The sequence below is a fragment of the Triturus cristatus genome, unplaced genomic scaffold (assembly GCF_964204655.1).
Source record: "Triturus cristatus unplaced genomic scaffold, aTriCri1.1 SCAFFOLD_105, whole genome shotgun sequence".
NCBI lineage: Eukaryota > Metazoa > Chordata > Amphibia > Caudata > Salamandridae > Triturus > Triturus cristatus.
The window spans coordinates 782,103-803,858 of NW_028187897.1; positions in this window are offsets into that span (position 1 = coordinate 782,103).

The following is a 21,756-nucleotide window of genomic DNA, read 5'->3' on the forward strand; positions in this document are numbered from 1 at the left end:
TGACTAGCCCTGGACCAGCACCTGCGCGCCATGAGTGGTACTTTACCTGAGAATACTTTTTTGGCAGTCTACGCGGCAACCCCACACACATACCTACTCCCTGTTGACGAGAGGCAACTACCTCGAAACACGTGTCCAGGGATGGCTAACGCGACACTTACTTTCACTTAAAACTTTGGCACACGCGTATCCGCCGTCGCCACTTCATGGACCACAATTCCTTGGGGTAACACGCTGGTAGGACGAGCAGAGTGCGGCCAATCGGATTTTTGATTGTATTAAGGCTCCCTTGAGCCGATTGGGCTGACGAGCCCTGGACCAGCACCTGCGCGCCATGAGTGGTACTTTACCTGAGAATTCTTTTTTAGCAGTCTACGTGGCAACCCCCACACATACCAACTCCCTGCTGATGAGAGGCAACTACCTCGAAACACTTGTCCAGGGATGGCTAACGCGACACTTACTTTCACTTAAAACTTTGGCACAGGCGTATTCGCCGTCGCCACTTCATGGACCACAATTCCTTGGGGTAACACGCTGGTAGGACGAGCAGAGTGCGGCCAATCGGATTTTTGATTGTATTAAGGCTCCCTTGAGCCGATTGGGCTGACGAGCCCTGGACCAGCACCTGCGCGCCATGAGTGGTACTTTACCTGAGAATACTTTTTTGGCAGTCTACGCGGCAACCCCACACACATACCTACTCCCTGCTGACGAGAGGCAACTACCTCGAAATACGTGTCCAAGGATGGCTAACGCAACACTTACTTTCACTTAAAACTTTGGCACAGGCGTATTCGCCGTCGCCACTTCATGGACCACAATTCCTTGGGGTAACACGCTGGTAGGACGAGCAGAGTGCGGCCAATCGGATTTTTTATTGTATTAAGGCTCCCTTGAGCCGATTGGGCTGACGAGCCCTGGACCAGCACCTGCGCGCCATGAGTGCTACTTTACCTGAGAATACTTTTTTTGCAGTCTACGCGGCAACCCCACACACATACCTACTCCCTGCTGACGAGAGGCAACTACCCCGAAACACGTGTCCAGGGATGGCTAACGCGACACTTACTTTCACTTAAAACTTTGGCACAGGCGTATTCGCCGTCGCCACTTCATGGACCACAATTCCTTGGGGTAACACGCTGGTAGGATGAGCAGAGTGCGGCCAATCGGATTTTTGATTGTATTAAGGCTCCCTTGAGCCGATTGGGCTGACGAGCCCTGGATCAGCACCTGCGCACCATGAGTGGTACTTTACCTGAGAATACTTTTTTGGCAGTCTACGCGGCAACCCCACACACATACCTACTCCCTGCTGACGAGAGGCAACTACCTCGAAACACGTGTCCAGGGATGGCTAACGCGACACTTACTTTCACTTAAAACTTTTGCACAGGCGTATTCGCCGTCGCCACTTCATGGACCACAATTCCTTGGGGTAACACGCTGGTAGGACGAGCAGAGTGCGGCCAATCGGATTTTTTATTGTATTAAGGCTCCCTTGAGCCGATTGGGCTGACGAGCCCTGGACCAGCACCTGCACGCCATGAGTGGTACTTTACCTGAGAATACTTTTTTGGCAGTCTACTCGGCAACCCCACACACCTACCTACTCCCTGCTGACGAGAGGCAACTACCTCGAAACACGTGTCCAGGGATGGCTAACGCGACACTTACTTTCACTTAAAACTTTGGCACAGGCTTATTCGCCGTCGCCACTTCATGGACCACAGTTCCTTGGGGTAACACGCTGGTAGGACGAGCAGAGTGCGGCCAATCGGATTTTTGATTGTATTAAGGCTCCCTTGAGCCGATTGGGCTGACGAGCCCTGGACCAGCACCTGCGCGCCATGAGTGCTACTTTACCTGAGAATACTTTTTTTGCAGTCTACGCGGCAACCCCACACACATACCTACTCCCTGCTGACGAGAGGCAACTACCCCGAAACACGTGTCCAGGGATGGCTAACGCGACACTTACTTTCACTTAAAACTTCGGCACAGGCGTATTCGCCGTCGCCACTTCATGGACCACAATTCCTTGGGGTAACACGCTGGTAGGACGAGCAGAGTGCGGCCAATCGGATTTTTGATTGTATTAAGGGTCCCTTGAGCCGATTGGGCTGACGAGCCCTGGACCAGCACCTGCGCGCCATGAGTGGTACTTTACCTGAGAATACTTTTTTGGCAGTCTACGCGGCAACCCCACACACATACCTACTCCCTGCTGACGAGAGGCAACTACCTCGAAACACGTGTCCAGGGATGGCTAACGCGACACTTACTTTCACTTAAAACTTTGGCACAGGCGTATTCGCCGTCGCCACTTCATGGACCACAGTTCCTTGGGGTAACACGCTGGTAGGACGAGCAGAGTGCGGCCAATCGGATTTTTGATTGTATTAAGGCTCCCTTGAGCCGATTGGGCTGACGAGCCCTGGACCAGCACCTGCGCGCCATGAGTGGTACTTTACCTGAGAATACTTTTTTGACAGTCTACATGGCAACCCCACACACATACCTACTCCCTGCTGATGAGAGGCAACTACCTCGAAACACGTGTCCAGGGATGGCTAACGCGACACTTACTTTCACTTAAAACTTTGGCACAGGCGTATTCGCCGTCGCCACTTCATGGACCACAATTCCTTGGGGTAACACGCTGGTAGGACAAGCAGAGTGCGGCAAATCGGATTTTTGATTGTATTAAGGCTCCCTTGAGCCGATTGGGCTGACGAGCCCTGGACCAGCACCTGCGCGCCATGAGTGGTACTTTACCTGAGAATACTTTTTTGGCAGTCTACGCGGCAACCCCACACACATACCTACTCCCTGCTGACGAGAGGCAACTACCTCGAAACACGTGTCCAGGGATGGCTAACGCGACACTTACTTTCACTTAAAACTTTGGCACAGGAGTATTCGCTGTCGCCACTTCATGGACCACAATTCCTTGGGGTAACACGCTGGTAGGACGAGCAGAGTGCGGCCAATCAGATTTTTGATTGTATTAAGGCTCCCTTGAGCCGATTGGGCTGATGAGCCCTGGACCAGCACCTGCGCGCCACGAGTGGTACTTTACCTGAGAGTACTTTTTTGGCAGTCCACGCGGCAACTCCACACACATACCTACTCCCTGCTGACGAGAGGCAACTACCTTGAAACATGTGTCCAGGGATGGCTAACGCGACACTTACTTTCACTTAAAAGTTTGGCACAGGCGTATTCGCCGTCGGCACTTCATGGACCACAATTCCTTGGGGTAACACGCTGGTAGGACGAGCAGAGTGCGGCCAATCCGATTTTTGATTGTATTAAGGCTCCCTTTAGCCGATTGGGCTGACGAGCCCTGGACCAGCACCTGCGCGCCATGAGTGGTACTTTACCTGAGAATACTTTTTTGGCAGTCTACGCGGCAACCCCACACACATACCTACTCCCTGCTGACGAGAGGCAACTACCTCGAAACACGTGTCCAAGGATGGCTAACGCAACACTTACTTTCACTTAAAACTTTGGCACAGGCGTATTCGCCGTCGCCACTTCATGGACCACAATTCCTTGGGGTAACACGCTGGTAGGACGAGCAGAGTGCGGCCAATCGGATTTTTTATTGTATTAAGGCTCCCTTGAGCCGATTGGGCTGACGAGCCCTGGACCAGCACCTGCGCGCCATGAGTGCTACTTTACCTGAGAATACTTTTTTTGCAGTCTACGCGGCAACCCCACACACATACCTACTCCCTGCTGACGATAGGCAACTACCCCGAAACACGTGTCCAGGGATGGCTAACGCGACACTTACTTTCACTTAAAACTTTGGCACAGGCGTATTCGCCGTCGCCACTTCATGGACCACAATTCCTTGGGGTAACACGCTGGTAGGACGAGCAGAGTGTGGCCAATCGGATTTTTGATTGTATTAAGGCTCCCTTGAGCCGATTGGGCTGACGAGCCCTGGATCAGCACCTGCGCGCCATGAGTGGTACTTTACCTGAGAATACTTTTTTGGCAGTCTACGTGGCAACCCCACACACATACCTACTCCCTGCTGACGAGAGGCAACTACCTCGAAACACGTGTCCAGGGATGGCTAACGCGACACTTACTTTCACTTAAAACTTTGGCACAGGCGTATTCGCCGTCGCCACTTCATGGACCACAATTCCTTGGGGTAACACGCTGGTAGGACGAGCAAAGTGCGGCCAATCGGATTTTTTATTGTATTAAGGCTCCCTTGAGCCGATTGGGCTGACGAGCCCTGGACCAGCACCTGCGCGCCATGAGTGGTACTTTACCTGAGAATACTTTTTTGGCAGTCTACGCGGCAACCCCACACACATACCTACTCCCTGCTGACGAGAGGCAACTACCTCGAAACACGTGTCCAGGGATGGCTAACGCGACACTTACTTTCACTTAAAACTTTGGCACAGGCGTATTCGCCGTTGCCACTTCATGGACCACAGTTCCTTGGGGTAACACGCTGGTAGGACGAGCAGAGTGCGGCCAATCGGATTTTTGATTGTATTAAGGCTCCCTTGAGCCGATTGGGCTGACTAGCCCTGGACCAGCACCTGCGCGCCATGAGTGGTACTTTACCTGAGAATACTTTTTTGACAGTCTACGCGGCAACCCCACACACATACCTACTCCCTGCTGACGAGAGGCAACTACCTCGAAACACGTGTCCAGGGATGGCTAACGCGACACTTACTTTCACTTAAAACTTTGGCACAGGCGTATTCGCCGTTGCCACTTCATGGACCACAATTCCTTGGGGTAACACGCTGGTAGGACGAGCAGAGTGCGGCCAATCGGATTTTTTATTGTATTAAGGCTCCCTTGAGCCGATTGGGCTGACGAGCCCTGGACCAGCACCTGCGCGCCATGAGTGCTACTTTACCTGAGAATACTTTTTTTGCAGTCTACGCGGCAACCCCACACACATACCTACTCCCTGCTGACGAGAGGCAACTACCCCGAAACACGTGTCCAGGGATGGCTAACGCGACACTTACTTTCACTTAAAACTTTGGCACAGGCGTATTCGCCGTCGCCACTTCATGGACCACAATTCCTTGGGGTAACACGCTGGTAGGACGAGCAGAGTGCGGCCAATCGGATTTTTGATTGTATTAAGGCTCCCTTGAGCCGATTGGGCTGACGAGCCCTGGACCAGCACCTGCGCGCCATGAGTGGTACTTTACCTGAGAATACTTTTTTGGCAGTCTACGCGGCAACCCCACACACATATCTACTCCCTGCTGACGAAAGGCAACTACCTCGAAACACGTGTCCAGGGATGGCTAACGCGACACTTACTTTCACTTAAAACTTTGGCACAGGCGTATTCGCCGTCGCCACTTCATGGACCACAATTCCTTGGGGTAATACGCTGGTAGGATGAGCAGAGTGCGTCCAATCGGATTTTTGATTGTATTAAGGCTCCCTTGAGCCGATTGGGCTGACTAGCCCTGGACCAGCACCTGCGCGCCATGAGTGGTACTTTACCTGAGAATACTTTTTTGGCAGTCTACGCGGCAACCCCACACACATACCTACTCCCTGTTGACGAGAGGCAACTACCTCGAAACACGTGTCCAGGGATGGCTAACGCGACACTTACTTTCACTTAAAACTTTGGCACACGCGTATCCGCCGTCGCCACTTCATGGACCACAATTCCTTGGGGTAACACGCTGGTAGGACGAGCAGAGTGCGGCCAATCGGATTTTTGATTGTATTAAGACTCCCTTGAGCCGATTGGGCTGACGAGCCCTGGACCAGCACCTGCGCGCCATGAGTGGTACTTTACCTGAGAATTCTTTTTTAGCAGTCTACGCGGCAACCCCCCACACATACCAACTCCCTGCTGATGAGAGGCAACTACCTCGAAACACGTGTCCAGGGATGGCTAACGCGACACTTACTTTCACTTAAAACTTTGGCACAGGCGTATTCGCCGTCGCCACTTCATGGACCACAATTCCTTGGGGTAACACGCTGGTAGGACGAGCAGAGTGCGGCCAATCGGATTTTTGATTGTATTAAGGCTCCCTTGAGCCGATTGGGCTGACGAGCCCTGGACCAGCACCTGCGCGCCATGAGTGGTACTTTACCTGAGAATACTTTTTTGGCAGTCTACGCGGCAACCCCACACACATACCTACTCCCTGCTGACGAGAGGCAACTACCTCGAAATACGTGTCCAAGGATGGCTAACGCAACACTTACTTTCACTTAAAACTTTGGCACAGGCGTATTCGCCGTCGCCACTTCATGGACCACAATTCCTTGGGGTAACACGCTGGTAGGACGAGCAGAGTGCGGCCAATCGGATTTTTTATTGTATTAAGGCTCCCTTGAGCCGATTGGGCTGACGAGCCCTGGACCAGCACCTGCGCGCCATGAGTGCTACTTTACCTGAGAATACTTTTTTTGCAGTCTACGCGGCAACCCCACACACATACCTACTCCCTGCTGACGAGAGGCAACTACCCCGAAACACGTGTCCAGGGATGGCTAACGCGACACTTACTTTCACTTAAAACTTTGGCACAGGCGTATTCGCCGTCGCCACTTCATGGACCACAATTCCTTGGGGTAACACGCTGGTAGGATGAGCAGAGTGCGGCCAATCGGATTTTTGATTGTATTAAGGCTCCCTTGAGCCGATTGGGCTGACGAGCCCTGGATCAGCACCTGCGCACCATGAGTGGTACTTTACCTGAGAATACTTTTTTGGCAGTCTACGCGGCAACCCCACACACATACCTACTCCCTGCTGACGAGAGGCAACTACCTCGAAACACGTGTCCAGGGATGGCTAACGCGACACTTACTTTCACTTAAAACTTTTGCACAGGCGTATTCGCCGTCGCCACTTCATGGGCCACAATTCCTTGGGGTAACACGCTGGTAGGACGAGCAGAGTGCGGCCAATCGGATTTTTTATTGTATTAAGGCTCCCTTGAGCCGATTGGGCTGACGAGCCCTGGACCAGCACCTGCGCGCCATGAGTGCTACTTTACCTGAGAATACTTTTTTTGCAGTCTACGCGGCAACCCCACACACATACCTACTCCCTGCTGACGATAGGCAACTACCCCGAAACACGTGTCCAGGGATGGCTAACGCGACACTTACTTTCACTTAAAACTTTGGCACAGGCGTATTCGCCGTCGCCACTTCATGGACCACAATTCCTTGGGGTAACACGCTGGTAGGATGAGCAGAGTGTGGCCAATCGGATTTTTGATTGTATTAAGGCTCCCTTGAGCCGATTGGGCTGACGAGCCCTGGATCAGCACCTGCGCGCCATGAGTGGTACTTTACCTGAGAATACTTTTTTGGCAGTCTACGTGGCAACCCCACACACATACCTACTCCCTGCTGACGAGAGGCAACTACCTCGAAACACGTGTCCAGGGATGGCTAACGCGACACTTACTTTCACTTAAAACTTTGGCACAGGCGTATTCGCCGTCGCCACTTCATGGACCACAATTCCTTGGGGTAACACGCTGGTAGGACGAGCAGAGTGCGGCCAATCGGATTTTTTATTGTATTAAGGCTCCCTTGAGCCGATTGGGCTGACGAGCCCTGGACCAGCACCTGCGCGCCATGAGTGGTACTTTACCTGAGAATACTTTTTTGGCAGTCTACGCGGCAACCCCACACACATACCTACTCCCTGCTGACGAGAGGCAACTACCTCGAAACACGTGTCCAGGGATGGCTAACGCGACACTTACTTTCACTTAAAACTTTGGCACAGGCGTATTCGCCGTTGCCACTTCATGGACCACAGTTCCTTGGGGTAACACGCTGGTAGGACGAGCAGAGTGCGGCCAATCGGATTTTTGATTGTATTAAGGCTCCCTTGAGCCGATTGGGCTGACTAGCCCTGGACCAGCACCTGCGCGCCATGAGTGGTACTTTACCTGAGAATACTTTTTTGACAGTCTACGCGGCAACCCCACACACATACCTACTCCCTGCTGACGAGAGGCAACTACCTCGAAACACGTGTCCAGGGATGGCTAACGCGACACTTACTTTCACTTAAAACTTTGGCACAGGCGTATTCGCCGTCGCCACTTCATGGACCACAATTCCTTGGGGTAACACGCTGGTAGGACGAGCAGAGTGCGGCCAATCGGATTTTTTATTGTATTAAGGCTCCCTTGAGCCGATTGGGCTGACGAGCCCTGGACCAGCACCTGCGCGCCATGAGTGCTACTTTACCTGAGAATACTTTTTTTGCAGTCTACGCGGCAACCCCACACACATACCTACTCCCTGCTGACGAGAGGCAACTACCCCGAAACACGTGTCCAGGGATGGCTAACGCGACACTTACTTTCACTTAAAACTTTGGCACAGGCGTATTCGCCGTCGCCACTTCATGGACCACAATTCCTTGGGGTAACACGCTGGTCGGACGAGCAGAGTGCGGCCAATCGGATTTTTGATTGTATTAAGGCTCCCTTGAGCCGATTGGGCTGACGAGCCCTGGACCAGCACCTGCGCGCCATGAGTGGTACTTTACCTGAGAATACTTTTTTGGCAGTCTACGCGGCAACCCCACACACATATCTACTCCCTGCTGACGAAAGGCAACTACCTCGAAACACGTGTCCAGGGATGGCTAACGCGACACTTACTTTCACTTAAAACTTTGGCACAGGCGTATTCGCCGTCGCCACTTCATGGACCACAATTCCTTGGGGTAATACGCTGGTAGGATGAGCAGAGTGCGTCCAATCGGATTTTTGATTGTATTAAGGCTCCCTTGAGCCGATTGGGCTGACTAGCCCTGGACCAGCACCTGCGCGCCATGAGTGGTACTTTACCTGAGAATACTTTTTTGGCAGTCTACGCGGCAACCCCACACACATACCTACTCCCTGTTGACGAGAGGCAACTACCTCGAAACACGTGTCCAGGGATGGCTAACGCGACACTTACTTTCACTTAAAACTTTGGCACACGCGTATCCGCCGTCGCCACTTCATGGACCACAATTCCTTGGGGTAACACGCTGGTAGGACGAGCAGAGTGCGGCCAATCGGATTTTTGATTGTATTAAGGCTCCCTTGAGCCGATTGGGCTGACGAGCCCTGGACCAGCACCTGCGCGCCATGAGTGGTACTTTACCTGAGAATTCTTTTTTAGCAGTCTACGCGGCAACCCCCCACACATACCAACTCCCTGCTGATGAGAGGCAACTACCTCGAAACACGTGTCCAGGGATGGCTAACGCGACACTTACTTTCACTTAAAACTTTGGCACAGGCGTATTCGCCGTCGCCACTTCATGGACCACAATTCCTTGGGGTAACACGCTGGTAGGACGAGCAGAGTGCGGCCAATCGGATTTTTGATTGTATTAAGGCTCCCTTGAGCCGATTGGGCTGACGAGCCCTGGACCAGCACCTGCGCGCCATGAGTGGTACTTTACCTGAGAATACTTTTTTGGCAGTCCACGCGGCAACCCCACACACATACCTACTCCCTGCTGACGAGAGGCAACTACCTCGAAATACGTGTCCAAGGATGGCTAACGCAACACTTACTTTCACTTAAAACTTTGGCACAGGCGTATTCGCCGTCGCCACTTCATGGACCACAATTCCTTGGGGTAACATGCTGGTAGGACGAGCAGAGTGCGGCCAATCGGATTTTTTATTGTATTAAGGCTCCCTTGAGCCGATTGGGCTGACTAGCCCTGGACCAGCACCTGCGCGCCATGAGTGCTACTTTACCTGAGAATACTTTTTTTGCAGCCTATGCGGCAACCCCACACACATACCTACTCCCTGCTGACGAGAGGCAACTACCCCGAAACACGTGTCCAGGGATGGCTAACGCGACACTTACTTTCACTTAAAACTTTGGCACAGGCGTATTCGCCGTCGCCACTTCATGGACCACAATTCCTTGGGGTAACACGCTGGTAGGATGAGCAGAGTGCGGCCAATCGGATTTTTGATTGTATTAAGGCTCCCTTGAGCTGATTGGGCTGACGAGCCCTGGATCAGCACCTGCGCACCATGAGTGGTACTTTACCTGAGAATACTTTTTTGGCAGTCTACGCGGCAACCCCACACACATACCTACTCCCTGCTGACGAGAGGTGTAGGAAGGTGGATATCTGACTATGGTTACCCCCAAATTTTTGCCTAGTGTCTAGCTGGTTTTTCGACTTAGTTGGCCTGAGATCCTGCCATTCAGGCTCTCAGGCTATCTGCTCTCTCTGTAAAATGGACTCCATGTACCCTAGGTACATACCCAATTGGTTGGATCACCCTGTCAGCCCCTGTACCAGTGTACACTAGGTACCCAGGGCATTGGTGTATCCAAGGCCTGCCAGGGGCTGAAGCATGTATTATGCCACCCCAGGCTTGGCCTAACAATCTGACACAACTGGCTGATCACTCAGCTGGGGTAAGTTGGTGTAATCACCCCTTACTTAGGTGTAGTATACCTATACCTAAACTTAAATGGGACACCTGGTAACCTATAAGTCACTCCTATGGCAGGCCTTAACAATCCTGAAGGCAGAGTGCTTGGTTCCATGTGAGATGGTGCTCTGGCATGAGCTGAGCCTGTCTGCAGTGGTCGGAACAACTTCCTTCTACTGTTTCCAGATATCGTCATACCATATACTCTTAAGTGCATTATGAACCTCGCGGTTAAATGCTATCTTTGGTTTGGCTTTATCAAAACATGTCGAGTAAGGTGTCATACGAATTGGAATACTAACCCCTCGCCAATTCTGGCGACGGGGCTAGCATTCCACCCTTCTAGAGGGACACGACATGTACAGTGCCTGAAACCCGGGTAAAATCAGACATAGCCTCAGCTCCACAAAATGGATGCTGCCACCACAGACACAAGTCTGCCCTCCTGCTGCTGGGAGTCCTTCCAGCTTGGGAGGTGTGGACAAAGGGTTTCCTGCCAGGGGAGGTGCATGCACCACCCCAGACAGGATTTTGTGTATTGGTCAGGTAGGGCTTGAAAGAAACCAGACATGCCTGTGGCTCACAAGGAGCCTCGGTGCATATGCCAGTTCAAACCGGTCCTGGGGCACACCAGTCCCGGGCCTGGGGCGAGCTGGACAAAGGATTGGGGGTGTAACCACCCCCCTTCCTGGTCCCACCCTTAGGGAGGGACCTAGCAGGTAGTCCGGCCCCTAGAATCCGCTTAAAGGTAGGAGCTGTGTCCTAAGACTTCAGACATCCTGGAATCAACTTGAAACTAAGAAGAAGACGGGAACTTCGACGCTCTGCCGCACAGAGGACTGAAGCCAATCTCCCCTGTGGTCAGGGAGTGACCACCTTGCTAACGCAAGCACCATCCAGCGAATCAACGTCTGCTTTGCCGCCGCCTCCCGCCGGAGCCCGAGCCCAGAGACTGACAAGACCTGGACCTCCAGACCTCTCACCGCCCGATCCACAGTCCCTGCAAAGAGGAGACCCGTGGAGGCACCGAGACACGTGGAGCCAGCCATCTTGGAACGACTACGACAAGCTGACAAGTGCAACAACCGAGGCTCCCTCCAAGTTGTGCTTTGGGTCCTGAGAAGCCCAACCCTCGAGCAGCATCTGCACCAAAGGTGAGCCCTCCAGCATCTCCACGATCTGCGTGGGGCCCTTCTGCATTTTGCCACTCGACGCGCCTAACCGGTTGCTGGCCCGCTGGCTAGTGGCCATCTTGGCGACGAAATCTACGACAAACACCGCTGGTCTGGTTGCTCCAGACTGGCCCTTGCTCCCCTCCAAAGGAGCCGTTCCTCTGACCTTGCTGGTCAGAACCATCAGCTCAAACTCCTTGCCTACAACAATTGCTTTTGCCAAGGCTTGTTTGCTTCGATCAAGTCGCCGACACCGCCGACAGCGAGAGCCTGCGTGGGACAGCTCGTGACTCGACTCCTGGACGTCGTCGACCTTCAGGGACCACGTGGCTGCAGAGTCAAGCTACACCTTCCTTCCTGTTTGCACCCGACATCGCCTGGTACCCACCTGGTGCCACGCTGGTCACTGGCTAGTGACTGTGAACACTGTCCCCTCTGCTTACAGGTCTTCAACATCTCCGATCCACTCTTGGGTCCACTGCATCTCTCCCGGACCGACCGCCTGCAGCATCTTTGTCTTCAAGCTCAACGGAACAGATAGAAGAAACCCGACGCACTTTGAGGCCTATGCACCTGCTTCCTGTGGGTGAGGTAAAGCTGGTACTCCGGTGCCCAAGTGTAGTAATACATCTCTAGTGCCTGTGTTCCAAATCTTAAGTTCCTAGTTAACCCGGAAGATCTCCTTTGCAGTAACTTTGTACTTTTTACGCACCCATTGAAACCTATGGGAGCACGCGTGTGACTATTCGCTCTGCACACGCCACCCGTGGACCTCCTGGTCACTAACTGACGTTAGCTCCTTGTAGGCCCAGCGATTCTAGAGGCCTTAGGCCTTTTCCCTTTTCTGTTCGTGGTACTTATACCACTATTTTAGTATATGGTTCGAGTGGCCACCAGGGCCTATCCATATAAAGTGCAACTTCTGTGTATTCTGTGATAATCTTGTTTGACGATTTGTGCTCCTGTGCTCATAAAGAGACTAGGGGTTACTTTGATAAATAAATACATATATATTTTGAATATATATCTGTGTGGTGTCCTTTCATTGGTATAAAAGGGGGTTGCATTTGGTAAAACAGCTGGCTTAACACGCTTCACGAGTTTAGCCTCAAAGACTGCTTAGCCTACGCTACCACTAGGGCAGCTAGTCCGAAAAGGTTGACTTACAACCACACCATAAGGGTTGCTTGGCATGGTACAAGGTGATCACTTTAACTAGTGAGCATCATATACCAGGCCAACTTCTCACATTGGTGAGCAGCGGTTGGATTTGAGCTTGCTGTGTTTTACCATTGTAATCTCTTGGTTACCAATTGAAAGATCACATAGTTACCTGTAGGTACATATAAAACAAGATTAGATATACATAAGTTCTACTGAACTTAGTTGTTGTAGAGCAAAGGGAGTAGCACACCCTGACTTCAACTACTAGATAGGTTTAGTAGGTAAACACAAGTGTAGGTAGATTGCAACACATCCACCCACACTTAAGAGCAATGGCCGGGGCAGAGGGGTCCACTGTACCCATCTCTGTTGAGAGTGACCCCCAGAGGGCAACATCCAGCTTTGCTACCCTTAACCAGAATGAGCTCAGGCATTTGGCAACTCTTAGAGGCCTTAAACAGCCCAAGAACCCTACCTCTGCTGAGCTCAGAGAACTCTTACAAAATGATGAGAATCAGAGAGAACTCAGGAAAGCTTCCCAGTTAGCCCCCTTAGGGTCAGGAACAGGAGGCCCCCCTTCTGAAGATGCCACAGAGGTACCCCCTTTCAATAGTCACCCCTTAGATGGGATGCCTACCACAGAGGAAGAAAGTGATGGGGATACAGATGTGAGTGGGGATGAAGGGAGAACTAGCCCAGTGCCAAGTGTTATACTTGGCCCAGCTAAACTAAGGCTATTGGGGACTGACAGTGGGTTCACCCCATTGGATCTCCCCAGTGGACTTAACACAGGGCTTGGAAGGCAAAGGAATCGCTCAGGTGACTCCAATGCTTCCCATGGCTCTAGAGGCTCTCAAGGTCACTCCAGAAGGAGACTGACCACCCCTCAGAGGAGGGAACATGAGGCCAGGATGCAGGAAGCCCAGCTGAGGATCAGGAAGCAGGAGCTAGAAGTAGCCCTGATGGAAGAAAAACTGAGCAAGGCTAGGCAGCATAGAGAGAGTGGGTCTATACCCACTGGTGGCAGCAATGTCCCTAGGGACAAAGATAGGGTCTTTGACAATAGGAACCTGTCCAAGATTGTGCCCCCTACAAAAGTGGGGATGACATCCACAAATGGATGACTGCTCTTGAGAGAGCCTGCAAAGTGCAGCAGGTTCCTGAAGACCAGTGGGCAGCAATCTTATGGCTCTCCTTTGAGGGGAGAGGCAGAGATAGACTCCTCACTGTTAGAGAAGAGGATGTCAGAAATTACAGAGTCCTGAAGAGTGTCCTAGTTGATGGGTTAGGCTTAACCACTGAACAGTACAGGTTAATGTTCAGAGACACCCAGAAGACACAGACTCAGGACTGGTCTGAATATGTGGAATGTGCCACTAAGGCTTTGGAGGGTTGGTTGCTGGGAAGTAAGGTGTCTGATTATACAGGATTGTACAATTTGATGATGAGAGAGCAGATTTTAAGTAATTGTCAAAACCAGCTTCTCCATCAACACCTGGTAGACTCAGATTTGACCTCTCCCCAAGAATTGGGAAAGAGGGCAGATAAATGGGTCAGGACCAGGATCAGGCCTAAAAACCAGGGTGGTGACCAAAAGAAAGATACCACCAAGCCTCAAGAGAAGGGTGGGGATAAAGAAAAAGAGAAACCTTCCTCAGGGCCCCAAAACTCCACACAGGGTGGTGGGTCCCAAGCTCCCTCCTCTACCACAGCTAAAAAGCCCTACTGCCATGAGTGTAAAACTCCTGGGCATTGGAAAACTGACAGCGGTTGCCCAAGGGCTAAAAACAAAACTGTTCCTCCAATTACTCCTGTCACACCACCTATTACTGTCAGCAGTAATCCCCCAGGTGGTGGGAGTGCCCCCAGAAATCTGGGTGGGTTTACTTGGGGAACACAGGGGGACCCTGGCTTAGCCAATTCCCCTACAGCAACCACTCTTGTCTGTGATGGTGGCATGGGGTTTGCCAACTTCACTGCCTGTCCCAACACTTTGGGTAGGTACAGACAGGAGCCCTACATCAATGGTACAAAAGCTGAGGCCTACAGAGACACTGGGGCTAGCATCACAATGGTGGCCCATTGGCTAGTTCCCTCTGAGCAGCTTTTGCCCGGTTTCTCCTACCAGGTGACTAACATTGATGGCAAACAGAACAGTCATCCCATGGCAGAGGTATGTCTCAGCTGGGGAGGGGTCACTGGCCCTAAAAGGGTAGCAGTGTCCCCAACCTTGCCTGTAGACTGCTTACTGGGGAATGACTTAGAACTCTCAGCTTGGGCTGGAGTTGAACAAGACACCCATTCTAAAATGGTAGGCCTTTCACAAAAGGGTAGGGGGGTTGTGCCATTCACAACCCCTGTCCAAATAGATTTCCTCCCTGAAAAGGTTGGAAGGGCAGTGGTAGCCACAGCCCAGGCACAGACAGACTTCCCTGTAGGGACTGGCAGAGCTGTGACAGTCACAGCTCAAACACAAACTGAGTGCCCCCCTGAAAAGGTTGGCAAGGCTGTAATGGTCTCAGCCTATACTCAGACTGACATAGGTGTAGTGAAGCCTGAAACAATGGATCACTCCACACAAACTGAGAGTAGTGGGGAGGAAGAAAAGTCTCCCTCTCCCCAGACATTAGGAAAAGGTCAGCCTCCTCAGGGATCTGACCTCACCCCTTGTGAAGGAACTGCCCCAGAGGTAGCCAGGCCTGGCCTGGCAGAGCCTCTGATGTCAGTGGCCCCTTCCAAGGTGGGATCCAGTCTGGTGCAGGTAGCCTGCCTCTCTCTACCCTGCCTCAGTCAGCCCAGGGCTGCAGAGGTCAGGGAGGCCAGTGGACCCCCAGAGGGCCCCTGTCCACAAGAACCCCCCCATCAAAAGAATGAGGATTGCCTGGCTAGTAGCCCTAGTCAGGTGATGGGTAAAAACATTCCTGAGGGATCTCCTTTACAGGTAGTTAGGGACCTCCCCCAGGGGGATTCTGTTGGGCACAGGCAAACATGGGACCTTAGGGCCCCAAACCTGACCTGTCCCTCCAGTAAGCCCACAAAAGGGACCCAGCCTCCAGCTTTAGGTAGCCAGAGGCTGACCCTGAGAGCACAGTGCAACTCAGTTAAAGAAAGAAAGGCATCCATGGTGGAGGATGATTGGAGGAAGCTGAGGCCTCACTTTGAGGACACTCACTTCAGTACTCCATCTCAACACCAGCCTTTTACTTTGCCAAGACACACCACAGGTAGAGATTCCCTATGGTGGAGACCCTCTGATACCCTTAGGGTGAGGGATTGCTTAGTGGACCATGAGACAGGGGGTAACCATGCCAGTGCTGGTTCCTCCTTATATGGCCACTTGGGCAATATAGGCTTACCTGGTCAAGGTCAGCCTTATCTCCCTTCGTTTGGGGGGGGGGTTGTGTAGGAAGGTGGATATCTGACTATGGTTACCCCCAAGTTTTTGCCTAGTGTCTAGCTGGTTTTTCGACTTAGTTGGCCTGAGATCCTGCCATTCAGGCTCTCAGGCTATCTGCTCTCTCTGTAAAATGGACTCCATGTACCCTAGGTACATACCCAATTGGTTGGATCACCCTGTCAGCCCCTGTACCAGTGTACACTAGGTACCCAGGGCATTGGTGTATCCAAGGCCTGCCAGGGGCTGAAGCATGTATTATGCCACCCCAGGCTTGGCCTAACAATCTGACACAACTGGCTGATCACTCAGCTGGGGTAAGTTGGTGTAATCACCCCTTACTTAGGTGTAGTATACCTATACCTAAACTTAAATGGGACACCTGGTAACCTATAAGTCACTCCTATGGCAGGCCTTAACAATCCTGAAGGCAGAGTGCTTGGTTCCATGTGAGATGGTGCTCTGGCATGAGCTGAGCCTGTCTGCAGTGGTCGGAACAACTTCCTTCTACTGTTTCCAGATATCGTCATACCATATACTCTTAAGTGCATTATGAACCTCGCGGTTAAATGCTATCTTTGGTTTGGCTTTATCAAAACATGTCGAGTAAGGTGTCATACGAATTGGAATACTAACCCCTCGCCAATTCTGGCGACGGGGTTAGCATTCCACCCTTCTAGAGGGACACGACATGTACAGTGCCTGAAACCCGGGTAAAATCAGACATAGCCTCAGCTCCACAAAATGGATGCTGCCACCACAGACACAAGTCTGCCCTCCTGCTGCTGGGAGTCCTTCCAGCTTGGGAGGTGTGGACAAAGGGTTTCCTGCCAGGGGAGGTGCATGCACCACCCCAGACAGGATTTTGTGTATTGGTCAGGTAGGGCTTGAAAGAAACCAGACATGCCTGTGGCTCACAAGGAGCCTCGGTGCATATGCCAGTTCAAACCGGTCCTGGGGCACACCAGTCCCGGGCCTGGGGCGAGCTGGACAAAGGATTTGGGGTGTAACCACCCCCCTTCCTGGTCCCACCCTTAGGGAGGGACCTAGCAGGTAGTCCGGCCCCTAGAATCCGCTTAAAGGTAGGAGCTGTGTCCTAAGACTTCAGACATCCTGGAATCAACTTGAAACTAAGAAGAAGACGGGAACTTCGACGCTCTGCAGCACAGAGGACTGAAGCCAATCTCCCCTGTGGTCAGGGAGTGACCACCTTGCTAACGCAAGCACCATCCAGCGAATCAACGTCTGCTTTGCCGCCGCCTCCCGCCGGAGCCCGAGCCCAGAGACTGACAAGACCCGGACCTCCAGACCTCTCACCGCCCGATCCACAGTCCCTGCAAAGAGGAGACCCGTGGAGGCACCGAGACACGTGGAGCCAGCCATCTTGGAACGACTACGACAAGCTGACAAGTGCAACAACCGAGGCTCCCTCCAAGTTGTGCTTTGGGTCCTGAGAAGCCCAACCCTCGAGCAGCATCTGCACCAAAGGTGAGCCCTCCAGCATCTCCACGATCTGCGTGGGGCCCTTCTGCATTTTGCCACTCAACGCGCCTAACCGGTTGCTGGCCCGCTGGCTAGTGGCCATCTTGGCGACGAAATCTACGACAAACACCGCTGGTCTGGTTGCTCCAGACTGGCCCTTGCTCCCCTCCAAAGGAGCCATTCCTCTGACCTTGCTGGTCAGAACCATCAGCTCAAACTCCTTGCCTACAACAATTGCTTTTGCCAAGGCTTGTTTGCTTCGATCAAGTCGCCGACACCGCCGACAGCGAGAGCCTGCGTGGGACAGCTCGTGACTCGACTCCTGGACGTCGTCGACCTTCAGGGACCACGTGGCTGCAGAGTCAAGCTACACCTTCCTTCCTGTTTGCACCCAACATCGCCTGGTACCCACCTGGTGCCACGCTGGTCACTGGCTAGTGACTGTGAACACTGTCCCCTCTGCTTACAGGTCTTCAACATCTCCGATCCACTCTTGGGTCCACTGCATCTCTCCCGGACCGACCGCCTGCAGCATCTTTGTCTTCAAGCTCAACGGAACAGATAGAAGAAACCCGACGCACTTTGAGGCCTATGCACCTGCTTCCTGTGGGTGAGGTAAAGCTGGTACTCCGGTGCCCAAGTGTAGTAATACATCTCTAGTGCCTGTGTTCCAAATCTTAAGTTCCTAGTTAACCCGGAAGATCTCCTTTGCAGTAACTTTGTACTTTTTACGCACCCATTGAAACCTATGGGAGCACGCGTGTGACTATTCGCTCTGCACACGCCACCCGTGGACCTCCTGGTCACTAACTGACGTTAGCTCCTTGTAGGCCCAGCGATTCTAGAGGCCTTAGGCCTTTTCCCTTTTCTGTTCGTGGTACTTATACCACTATTTTAGTATATGGTTCGAGTGGCCACCAGGGCCTATCCATATAAAGTGCAACTTCTGTGTATTCTGTGATAATCTTGTTTGACGATTTGTGCTCCTGTGCTCATAAAGAGACTAGGGGTTACTTTGATAAATAAATACATATATATTTTGAATATATATCTGTGTGGTGTCCTTTCATTGGTATAAAAGGGGGTTGCATTTGGTAAAACAGCTGGCTTAACACGCTTCACGAGTTTAGCCTCAAAGACTGCTTAGCCTACGCTACCACTAGGGCAGCTAGTCCGAAAAGGTTGACTTACAACCACACCATAAGGGTTGCTTGGCATGGTACAAGGTGATCACTTTAACTAGTGAGCATCATATACCAGGCCAACTTCTCACAAGAGGCAACTACCTCGAAACACGTGTCCAGGGATGGCTAACGCGACACTTACTTTCACTTAAAACTTTTGCACAGGCGTATTCGCCGTCGCCACTTCATGGACCACAATTCCTTGGGGTAACACGCTGGTAGGACGAGGTGAGTGCGGCCAATCGGATTTTTTATTGTATTAAGGCTCCCTTGAGCCGATTGGGCTGACGAGCCCTGGACCAGCACCTGCGCGCCATGAGTGGTACTTTACCTGAGAATACTTTTTTGGCAGTCTACTCGGCAACCCCACACACCTACCTACTCCCTGCTGACGAGAGGCAACTACCTCGAAACACGTGTCTAGGGATGGCTAACGCGACACTTACTTTCACTTAAAACTTTGGCACAGGCTTATTCGCCGTCGCCACTTCATGGACCACAGTTCCTTGGGGTAACACGCTGGTAGGACGAGCAGAGTGCGGCCAATCGGATTTTTGATTGTATTAAGGCTCCCTTGAGCCGATTGGGCTGACGAGCCCTGGACCAGCACCTGCGTGCCATGAGTGCTACTTTACCTGAGAATACTTTTTTTGCAGTCTACGCGGCAACCCCACACACATACCTACTCCCTGCTGACGAGAGGCAACTACCTCGAAACACGTGTCCAGGGATGGCTAACGCGACACTTACTTTCACTTAAAACTTTTGCACAGGCGTATTCGCCGTCGCCACTTCATGGACCACAATTCCTTGGGGTAACACGCTGGTAGGACGAGCAGAGTGCGGCCAATCGGATTTTTTATTGTATTAAGGCTCCCTTGAGCCGATTGGGCTGACGAGCCCTGGACCAGCACCTGCGCGCCATGAGTGGTACTTTACCTGAGAATACTTTTTTGGCAGTCTACGCGGCAACCCCACACACATACCTACTCCCTGCTGACGAGAGGCAACTACCTCGAAACACGTGTCCAGGGATGGCTAACGCGACACTTACTTTCACTTAAAACTTTGGCACAGGCGTATTCGCCGTCGCCACTTCATGGACCACAGTTCCTTGGGGTAACACGCTGGTAGGACGAGCAGAGTGCGGCCAATCGGATTTTTGATTGTATTAAGGCTCCCTTGAGCCGATTGGGCTGACGAGCCCTGGACCAGCACCTGCGCGCCATGAGTGGTACTTTACCTGAGAATACTTTTTTGACAGTCTACACGGCAACCCCACACACATACCTACTCCCTGCTGATGAGAGGCAACTACCTCGAAACACGTGTCCAGGGATGGCTAACGCGACACTTACTTTCACTTAAAACTTTGGCACAGGCGTATTCGCCGTCGCCACTTCATGGACCACAATTCCTTGGGGTAACACGCTGGTAGGACAAGCAGAGTGCGGCCAATCGGATTTTTGATTGTATTAAGGCTCCCTTGAGCCGATTGGGCTGACGAGCCCTGGACCAGCACCTGCGCGCCATGAGTGGTACTTTGCCTGAGAATACTTTTTTGGCAGTCTACGCGGCAACCCCACACACATACCTACTCCCTGCTGACGAGAGGCAACTACCTCGAAACACGTGTCCAGGGATGGCTAACGCGACACTTACTTTCACTTAAAACTTTGGCACAGGAGTATTCGCCGTCGCCACTTCATGGACCACAATTCCTTGGGGTAACACGCTGGTAGGACGAGCAGAGTGCGGCCAATCAGATTTTTGATTGTATTAAGGCTCCCTTGAGCCGATTGGGCTGATGAGCCCTGGACCAGCACCTGCGCGCCACGAGTGGTACTTTACCTGAGAGTACTTTTTTGGCAGTCCTCGCGGCAACTCCACACACATACCTACTCCCTGCTGACGAGAGGCAACTACCTTGAAACATGTGTCCAGGGATGGCTAACGCGACACTTACTTTCACTTAAAAGTTTGGCACAGGCGTATTCGCCGTCGGCACTTCATGGACCACAATTCCTTGGGGTAACACGCTGGTAGGACGAGCAGAGTGCGGCCAATCCGATTTTTGATTGTATTAAGGCTCCCTTTAGCCGATTGGGCTGACGAGCCCTGGACCAGCACCTGCGGGCCATGAGTGGTACTTTACCTGAGAATACTTTTTTGGCAGTCTACGCGGCAACCCCACACACATACCTACTCCCTGCTGACGAGAGGCAACTACCTCGAAACACGTGTCCAAGGATGGCTAACGCAACACTTACTTTCACTTAAAACTTTGGCACAGGCGTATTCGCCGTCGCCACTTCATGGACCACAATTCCTTGGGGTAACACGCTGGTAGGACGAGCAAAGTGCGGCCAATCGGATTTTTTATTGTATTAAGGCTCCCTTGAGCCGATTGGGCTGACGAGCCCTGGACCAGCACCTGCGCGCCATGAGTGCTACTTTACCTGAGAATACTTTTTTTGCAGTCTACGGGGCAACCCCACACACATACCTACTCCCTGCTGACGATAGGCAACTACCCCGAAACACGTGTCCAGGGATGGCTAACGCGACACTTACTTTCACTTAAAACTTTGGCACAGGCGTATTCGCCGTCGCCACTTCATGGACCACAATTCCTTGGGGTAACACGCTGGTAGGACGAGCAGAGTGTGGCCAATCGGATTTTTGATTGTATTAAGGCTCCCTTGAGCCGATTGGGCTGACGAGCCCTGGATCAGCACCTGCGCACCATGAGTGGTACTTTACCTGAGAATACTTTTTTGGCAGTCTACGTGGCAACCCCACACACATACCTACTCCCTGCTGACGAGAGGCAACTACCTCGAAACACGTGTCCAGGGATGGCTAACGCGACACTTACTTTCACTTAA